We start from the raw sequence: 10,629 nt of genomic DNA on the forward strand, positions 1-10,629 counted from the left end.
ATCGGACCAACCTTACATTGAAATCTCAAGATTTCAAATCGATTGTTCTCGACCCCAACTCAGCAGTTAAGACATTCGACTTACATCCAATCATGCCAGACATCCTCTATTCCAAAACTCCGGCAATTACTCACATTAATCACTTAACCGACCACACTTAACACTTAAGCACGCTAGCCTTCCTCACTTATATAGCTAGCCATGCTCTGATACCAACTGTAACGACTCGCTCCCACTTACGGGCGACACTGGTAAATAATTGACCGGATTACTCACCCGACAACCACAACTGAAGGGTTGGACTATGTTTCAATAGGAAACGCCCTAGGTGGGAACTAGGTTTCGTCCTTCCCTTCGCTCCACTCAGGAATCGGTCCCAACTCAAATAAGAAAAATCCAGCGGACCAAGACCCGAAACCCGAGTGAGCTTCACCTCTCTTCAGCTCACCCCATAGCAAGCCAGAGGTGACCCAGGCACAAGGCTAGCATGCAAACACTTCGCTGAGTATTGGGGATTTATGAGAACATACCTTGCTGATCTTGACTCGGTCCGAAGCTTGGCTTTACCGACTATGCCACATTCAACAAGCAATCTCAAAATCATCTATCACACTATGATGATTACGCAATTAAATACATTTAAGCTCAATAACACAGGCATTTACTCACAAGGGTATACATACACCACGCCCCCTGGCTACATACAAGCAATATTAAAAATACATAACTCGAGCAACTTAGCTAGTTGCCATAACGGCCTCCCGGCGCCATCCCTGCTTGCATCCAGACTTGCATCATCTACACATGAGGTAAAACCTCATGAGTCATAAAGACTCAGTAAGGGTGCAATGCATGTAAATATGAATATAATCATGTTTATGTATGCCAATGCATGCAAATAAGGCTAGGCTCACACATCCTCACAACCCACTAAGGTTTGAGGCATCAACCTATCAGCCCCCACCACACTAGTCCTCCATATGGCCATTGGTCCACTAGGTCTTGCATCACACAAGATATAACCACTACATGCCAATGCAACATAAAAACATTATCAAACACATTTACCAACTTGTAAGGCCACCTCCACATGGGGCCGTCCCTTACCTGGCTCGAAGCCTCATCTCTGCCTCAGCCTGAATTCCAGTCTGAATCTCAAGTTCCCCTAGGATCACGGCCTTCCCGGTCGAACCTAGAGTCAAACACGCAAAAACCAACCATACATCAGACATTAACTGATGTCTTCACTTTTGCTTATACTGCAAAATCACTCATCAACACTATCTTCAAACAACACCAACCACGGCATAAACCAGCCGTCAATAATTTCCAAACAACCCCGACATAGGGTTTAATCCAGCAATTAATTATTCTACATTAATTCGCTTAATGTAAATAATTTGGGAAGGAAATATTAATTTACCTCGACTCATCTGGAGAGAAATTCAAAAAACGCCCACACAGGCATTGCCTCACGAGCTGCCATTTGTGCCCAGAATCTCTTTTTCGAGCTTCCGACACACTCTTCAAGCCCCAACTAAATTCCCAGAACTTTCCCCACTTTTTTCTGGAATTTTTTGGGATTTTTTCCTATTTTTTCCTTATTTTCTATTTTCTTTTTTTTTTCTTTAATTCTTTTCCTTTCACTGTTCTTCTTCCTCCTCCGTTTCCCGCGGACGCCCTTCTTCCTTGCGCTCTTCTTCTTCACGCGGCTGCTGCCAGCCACCGCCGCCTTCAGCGCCGCCTCCAACGGCCACACAAACACTGGCCGGCCACCGCCACCAAGGCTGGCTTCACCGCGGGCCACCATCGCAGCCGACCTCACAGCGTGTAGCCGAACCCGCAAAACCAGCAACCATGGCCGACCTGCGCGCAGCAGCAGTTCCCTCCGTGCACGCTCCCTTGCTCTGCCGTTGCCGCCTGCCAGCTCGCCTCCGCTGGCCGCCGTGACCGCCACCTCGAGCAGCAACCTCGCCGGCCTCCCGAGCGCACCGCAGCCGCTGCCACTTCTTCGCGGGCCATTTCGACTACTGCCACGGCCGCTTGGCCATCATGCTCTCTCTCTCTCTCTCTCTCACACGAGCTCTCTCTTTCTCGATCCCTCACTCTCTCCCTCACGATCCCTCACTCTCCTCAGCTCTCTGAGTCGACCATCCAAACAGCAACCATGGCCGCCCCAAGCTCTCTCTCTCCCTCACGCTTTGCTTCACTCGGCCAAGAGCTCTCTCTCGATCTCGTCTCTCCCTCACGATCTCTCCTTTCCTTGCTCAGCCTCTTGCGAACTTAGCCTTCTCCCGCTTTGCATATCTCTGTTTTAAATTTCAAATTTTGAAATTGTTGGCAGCAAGCTCATGGCTCTGCCTTCATATAGATACGCCCATATATATATAAATACATATATAATTTAATTATACTCTTGATCCCCTAATAACTCTTAATTCCACTTAAGCAACTTATCAATTGCACTTTAGGAATTTGCTAATAACACTTGGACCCCCTCCATGCTTTAATTAATATCATCACACCACTTAGATTATTGATTTTCCCCAAAATTAATTATCGACGCTTTCTTGGGAATATTGATTTCGTCCCTGCGCCTACACGTGACCTTTATTCGACCCCTAAGCACTTAAGGGTTGCCTTACTCAGAAAACCGAACCACCCCTAGGGTCCCCTCAGCTTCCAGGAGGTCCCTTCCGCCTATTCGATATTGGCACCCACTCGGGCTTATACAGAATTTATTCCGAAAATTATTCCCGGTCGGACCGCTTCCAGCGTCATTAATCTCATCTCGAGACGCTCATCAATCTCTTGCCCTCTTCCCTGGACATCCAAGTCCTGAGGCACTCCCTGCCGCCAATTCGGCAATTTTTATTAATTAATTTCTCGATATTGACCCATGGGCTTCCCGGACCACCCAAGGTCCTTTCAATTTAATCGAAATTTATTTATTTTCAACACCATGTAATACCGGGTATTACAAGACTCCTCAAAACACTGCTCTGATACCAACGCTATAACACCCTCTTTCCTAGATCTGCCCGAGAAGAGGTGCTACGGGAAAAAGAAAATAAACTAACTGATAAACTGAATTCTGATACCAATACTGTATATGTCAATTAACTGTAATAAAACTCTGAGTCAACAAAAACTGAAATCATAAACTGCATCTAAGGGAAATCCCTAAACTGGAATATAAAATAAACCTAAACTGATCAAACACTAACTAATAAACTAACAACTCCCAGACATCTTTGGTCTTGAATGGCTCTATGTACACACACTACTGGATACTGCTGCTAGGCCCCACATCTGGTACTCCCCCGTTAGGACCTGGAATGGTGAAGAGTACAAGGTGAGCTACAAAGCTCAGCAAGTAATAAACTGGAAAGGAAAAACTGAAGCTGAATCGAGAAATATCGATACTGATTAAAACTTATTGAACTTGTACTGAGAGATATAATAATCACTGGATGGCATTATATGATGTAATGCACATAAACTGTAAACTAAATGCAGGTATGCAGCTTTGGCACGTAGGCCCACATAACTGTAATACATACCTGGCTGATCTGAATCCTGTATACACAAAAATTGTAAGCACATACTGTGGGCAATATGCCCCTGGCTCTGTGGTCGACAACAGGTGAGCAAAACAAAACTGAAAACTAAACTAGTGGGATCCCCGCGGACAAGCCGCCTGGCGCGCTTAATGCAATGTTGTGCACATATATATGCTGGCACACAATATGTAGTGCTCCATATAAAATTGTGCCAAATGTTCATACCAAAAATGTATGCACATAATCTCACAAATAATGCTGACCATGTCATAATAATATACTAAACATATAATCTAATCTTCAATGTATTAGAATACAAAGATTCCATGAACTATGTATTATGGCATGGGCATGATTAGCTCACTATAATCTGGCATTTAAATTCAATAGGTGTATTGACTATTTTATCGAAGTTAAACTTGAATTGGACTTTCTAAAAGCCTACTTGAAATTCTGAGGAGACCCATCCAGATACTAGAAAAAGGGCATACGGATACTCTGAAGGGTATTTGGATAATCTAGGATAAAGGCTTTCGGATACTAAAAGAGACAACTTTAAGAAAACACAGAATTCAGGACAGATTGTTACCCTTTCGTATTTTAGCCATAACTCTCTTTTCTGAACTTAGATTGAGCTGATTCAAATTGATATGGAAAGAAAAGAGGAAGAAATACAACTTTCATGTTTTGCATTTTGCGAGATTCAGGCTCCATAAAGGTCAAAATTGGCCCGCAAGAGAACAAAAGCTTTTTGGAATTCTGAGTGGACAGATTGATACCCTTTTGTATTTTTGCCATAACTCTCTGTTCTGAACTCCGATTGATCTGATTCAAATTGATATTGAAATATGAGAGGAATACCTAAAACTTTCATGTTTTTATTTTTTCTATATTCGGGCTCCATCAAGGCCAAAATTGTCCCGCAAAAGAACAAAACTCAAAGAGACAACTTTAAGAAAACACAGAATTCGGAACAGATTGATACCCTTTCGTATTTTTGACATAACTCTCTCTTCTCAACTCATATTTAACTGATTAAAATTGATGTAGAAATAAAATAGGAAGACCTAAAACTTTTATGTTTTGAAGTTTCCGAGATTCGGGCTCCATCAAGGTCAAAATTGGCCCGGAAGAGAACAAAAACTTTCTGGAATGCTGGGTGGACAGATTGATACCCTTTCGTATTTTGGCCAAAAGTCTCTCTTATGAACTCCGATTGAGCTGATTCAAATTGATATGGAAATAAAAGAGGAAGACCTACAACTTTTATGTTTTGAATTTTCCGAGATTCGGGCTCCATCAAGGTCAAAATTGGCCCGTAAGAGAACAAAAACTTTCTGGAATGCTGGGTATCCGAATACTGAATTCTTGTATCCGGATACCTTCATCTTCCAAACCCAAAAATGAGACACGGATAAAGACGCCATGGATTCAATTTAAAGCTAAATAACAACACCATTCCGAAAGAAATCTCGGGGAACCAAGTCCCAATTGGTAAGAAACAATCATATGAATGAACAAGGGATTAAAACTTGAAGAATCAAAGATAAAGATCCAATGAATAATCTGATCATGCACACTGTTACGCTGATATATATGTATGTAAAAACTGATCTGCAATTCAATATAGATCCTACAAAAGTTGAGTTTGATTGCTACACATGCTCCCGTAAGAATTATTTACAAGGAGAAGAACTTGCCTTTTGATTTGATCAATCAACCGATGAAGACCAACGGATGGAACTTGGATGAACTCTAGGTTTCTTCAATTTGTTTTCTTTGTTCTTCACAGCGTGACTCTATGCTAGAGTTTAAAGGCTTATATATATGTATATATAAGTAGGAAATACAACCCTAAATCCCATAACTCACACTCCTTTAGTAATTAGGAGACTATAATTTAATCCCTCTTCTTACAAGGATTCTTCCAACATAATAACTCTTAATTAAATAATTTAATTCTAATTAACAAACCTCTAAAAGACTGCCATGTCCTTATATTCAATCCTCACAATTTAATAAGAATCTAATGCTATTTAAATATTATTTTCTCAAATAAAATCTCAATTGCCACATTAAGTAATTAACTCGCAATATCTTAGACTGAAAATTAATGAAATAAATTAATCAATGCTAAATAAATACTAAACCCTCTGATGGGTCGTTACATTGCATTTTTCATTTTCTTTCTTCTTTTCTTTTAATTCACAAAATACAAAAAAAAAATATATACATATATATATAATTCCATTTATTTAATTTACTCCCTCATTATTATGCACATGGGCCTAAGCCCCATTTCAAAAAAATCCATTCATATAAATACATGGGCCCAAGCCCAACTCATTGGCCCAATTACATATAATGGCCCAATGGGCTTCACAACATTACAAGCATTAAAATATACAAAATCTCCTCTTGGCTCAACCCAAGTTTCCAAGGCCCAATCCGTTAATCTAAACACATCACATGTGCCATTCTATTTTAATTTAAAACACAATATTCACCAATGGGCTCAAGCCCAACCCATCCACTAAATACACAACACATTACTACATGGCTTAGGTGTAACGCCCCGCTCCCACTTACGGGTGTTACTCGTGAACAATTACCCGAACTGTTCACCTGCCCGGTCTGAGATGAAGGGCAGACTATGTTTCAAGAAGAAACGCCCTAGGTGGGAACTAGGCTCGTCCTTCCTTTCCCTCATTCCCAGGATTTTCTAGCAGGATTGGGCTTTAAACCACACTGCGTTTGGTTAAAAGGAAATCTCGCGAAGACACCCAATCATTATTTTCTCATTTGAATTTAATTCTTTTTCGAGCAAGAATTTTACCGGGCTCCAAAAATCAACATTTAAACCAATCTATTGATGGATAACCAAATTTGGAGGAAAAACTCATCGTTTCCAAATTTCTAAAATTCTGGCATTTTCTCCAAAAATGCCCGAAAAATCCCTTTATTTTGAAAATTCCTCCGGGGCCCAAATTCAATTAAGAAATGCCCCAAAATTTCCTAAATTTTCCATTTTTTAAAAAAAAATTGGCCGGCGGGGCCCGCTGGCCCACGCGGAGCCCCGCTGGTCGCTGGCCGCGCCTGCCCGTGCGCGCGCGGCCGCCCGTCCGCACACGCCCGCACGCGGGCGCGGCCGCCCGCGCGCTTGCCCGCGCGCGTGCCCGCACTCTGGTGCGGCCGCTTGGGCGCGCGGCCGCCCTTGCCCGCGCGCACGGCCGCCCAGCAACCTGCTGCTGCTGGCTGCCCCTGCTGCCTTTTTCACTTCTCTTTTTTTTTTTTTTTTTTATTCTTGGGTCTCCTAACCCAATTTTTCTAGAATTCAAAATAATCAAAAATCCTTCACATTCATTTTGATTTTGCCTCTAATTCTCCATAATCAAGGCTTAAACCCAACTTTCAATACTTCCATAACAATATCAAACACACACAAATTTTCCAACAACCCATAAATGCCCAAATTCTCCAGATTTTTCTTTCCATATATACACATCAAAATGTACCCTTTGGGCTTAAAGAAACCCTTACACAAGGCATATACAAATTAGGCAAAAATTACACCATTTGGAAAAATATACAAAATTCTTCATGTAACGACCCATTAGAGGGTTTAGATTTTTATTTAGAAATTATTGAATTTCTTAATTAGTTTTGTTTGGAGAATTTTTGCCAATTAATTGTTAATGTGGCAATTTAGAGATTTAATTGAGAAAATGGCATTTAATTATATTTAATTATTGAGAAGATTAAATGCAAGGACGTGTTGGTCATTTAAGGATTTGATATTAGAGTTTAATTGTTAAACAGAATTAGTGTAATTAAAGGATTAATGAATCCATACGTGAGAAGGATTTGGATTGGAAGACTCCTAGTTGTATAAGGAGATTGTGAAGGCTTTTTAGGGTTGTTTTCTCTTTATACATATATAAACTTCCATAAGCCATATGTTCTTCACGCCGCAAGAACAGAGAGTCAAGAAGCAATCAGTGAGTTCAAGGATTTGCATACAAGGCTCTCGGGAGATCATTGAGTCGATTAAGGAGGTCGTAAGGCAAGTTATTCTCCCTGTAAACTTTTCTTACGAGATCATATATTAGCATTCGATCATCAGTTCCAGCAGTTCTTCGTTTAAGTTTCAGATTTATGTTACAGTCAGTGTATATATATATAGGCACGAGCAGTGAGTTCAAGTCTTGCATAGGAGGCTCTCGTGAGATCATTAAGTCGATCAAGAAGATCATAAGGCAAGTATCCTTCCCCTGTAATCCTTTCTTACAGGTCTTGATTGAGTTGGATATCAGATTTCCATAATTGAATCAGTTCCAGTGCATGTATATTCATATATGTGCGTTACAGTGAGTTATTTCAGTTCAGTGCATGTTTATATATGTATTTACATGCGTACAGTGAGTACCAGCCAGTTCATGTATATATTCCTTGCAATGATTACATTAGTTATGATCAGTAAATCATCCCTCAAGTTGTTTATATATCAATTGGGATTGTTCTCCCAAGATTTCTTTTGGAATGGTGTAGTGAAGCTAAGTTTTGATTCAAGTTTTGATCTCTGTTATCGTAAGCTGTATATCTGATAAGAATCCAGTCATTCGAATAAGCCTTGAGTCATTCGAATGAATTTTAAAGCATCCGAATAAGTTTCAGTGTTATCGTAATGTTTTTCCCTTGTAATGTATCAGTCATTCGAATGAGTGCCTTGTCATTCGAATGAGTCCTGAGATATCGTATCATTCGTATGAATTCTTGAGGTTTTTTGACTGTCATTCGAATGAGCCTTGTTGTCATTCGAATGAGCCCTTGAAGATGTGAGTAAGTTGTTGCTTTGTATAGCTTAGCATTCGAATGAGCCTTCTTGTCATTCGAATGACCTTCAAATTGATTCGAATAAGGTTACTGTTGCATTCGAATAAGTTGAGTTTTGCCAGTTCAAATGTTGGAAATTTTCAAAATTCATTCGAATGAATTTGAGAGTCATTCGAATGAGTCCCAGATCAGATCCGAATAGCCTTTGAATATCATCAGTCATTCGAATGAGCCTTCTGTCATTCGAATGAGTCTCTGTCATTCGAATGAGTTTTCTGCCATTCGAATGAGCTTGCTGAAATCCATTTTTTTTCATTCGAATGAGCTGTTTTTCATTCAAATTTCCTCCTTAGACTTTCTCAATCATCCAAATAGTATCAAATGGCATCCAAATAGCTTCTAATAAATTCTTGATTCAAGTATTAAATTTAATATAAATATTCAATTATTCAAATATTGAATTTTTATGCCAAGATATGATTAAATCCAATATGCCATGCCTATACTTAGAAATTTCAGAATATTTGAATCTCAATATTTCTAGTAAAAATCATATACCATGTTTAGCAGTTCATTATGACATGGTCAACATTATTTTGTGAGATTATGTGCATACACATTGTATGAGCATTGAGCATGACTTTATATGGAGCACTACATATCGTGTGCCAGCACTTATATGAGCATTGCATTATGCGCGCCAGGCGGCTTGTCCGCGGGGATCCCACTAGTATCAGTACAATTATATCTCAGTTATGAGATGCTCGCCTGATGTCGACCAGGGAGCTAGGGGCATATTGCCCAAAGTATGTGCTTACAGTTTTTATGTTTGCAGGACTCAGATCAGTCAGGTATGTGTTACAGTTACGTGGGCCTATGGGCCAAAGTTGCATACCTGCATTTAGTTTACAACTTATGTGCATTACATCTTATAAATGCCATCCAGTGATTATTATATCTCTCAGTACAAGTTCAGTAAGTATTTTTATCAGTATCGATATTCTTCGATTCAGCTTCAGTTATTCTTTCCAGTTTATTACTTGCTGAGCTTTGTAGCTCACCTTGTACTCTTCACCATTCCAGGTCCTAATGGGGGAGTACCAGACGTGGGGCCTAGCAGCAGTGTCCAGTAGTGTGTGTACGTGGAGCCGCTCAAGACCAAAGATGTCTGGGAGTTATTAGTTATTAGTTATTAGTTGTTAGTTAGTGCTTGATCAGTTTAGATTCATTTTAATTTCCAGTTTAGGGAATTTCCCTTAGACGCAATTATGATTTCAGTTTTTGATGACTCAGAGTCTTATTACAGTTAATTGATATATACAGTATTGGTATCAGAATTCAGTTATCAGTTGGTTTACTTTATGATCCCCAGTAACACCTCTTCTCGGGCAGTTCTAGGAGAGGGGGTGTTACACTTCATGCTCAAGCCTCTTTCTCTTGCCAAACCCTTCCATAGCATGCTTCAATACCTACAAGAGGTCAAATAAACCTCATGAGCTCCAAGAGCTCAGTAAGGGTGCAATGACATAAAGTATGAAATTTAACAATATAGATGCCAATGCCATATGCAAGTGCCTAGGGTTCCAATACCTCAACCATTAAGGTTAAAGGCTTCAACATACCCACCCCAACACACAACTTCATGGCCATGAGTCTCATACACACAAGCATATGCAAAGCAAGCACAAAAATGTTAAAATGCATACAAGAGTCTTGCTAGCCCCCATCCACTTGGGGCTTTCCCCTTACCTCAACTCCATTCCTTGAAGCTTGAACCCATTCTAGCTTCATTCCCACTCTTCTCCTTGAAAGAACCTTGAACAAAAATAAATCCCATGGATTTAGAAGAAATAAAATTAGGAAAAAGGAAGGAAACCTAGCCTTCAATGGCTAGCAAAATAATACCTTCCTTACCTTTGGGGCTCTTTGGACTTGAAGAAATCCTCCTAGCCTCAAATCCCCTTTGCTTCCACAATCTACAAGCTTCAAGACTTTCTTTGCCTTCAATCCTTTGCTCTTTCATTCCTCTTTATTTCTTCAAATGGCCAAAGGGAAGACTTCCTCCGTCTTCCTTTCTTTTCTTCTTCAAGACTCTTCAAATGGAAAAACTTGAGCTTGAAGGTCCACTTCCCTTTTTATAAAACTTCCATTTCTCTTTTCTTTTTTGATTTATTTTCCTTGCCTTGATATTCCCAATTGCAAGACTTGATCCTAGCCTTTCATTTCTCCTTTA

Source organism: Diospyros lotus, chromosome 10, assembly GCF_014633365.1.
Source record: "Diospyros lotus cultivar Yz01 chromosome 10, ASM1463336v1, whole genome shotgun sequence".
In the NCBI taxonomy this organism is placed as follows: domain Eukaryota; kingdom Viridiplantae; phylum Streptophyta; class Magnoliopsida; order Ericales; family Ebenaceae; genus Diospyros; species Diospyros lotus.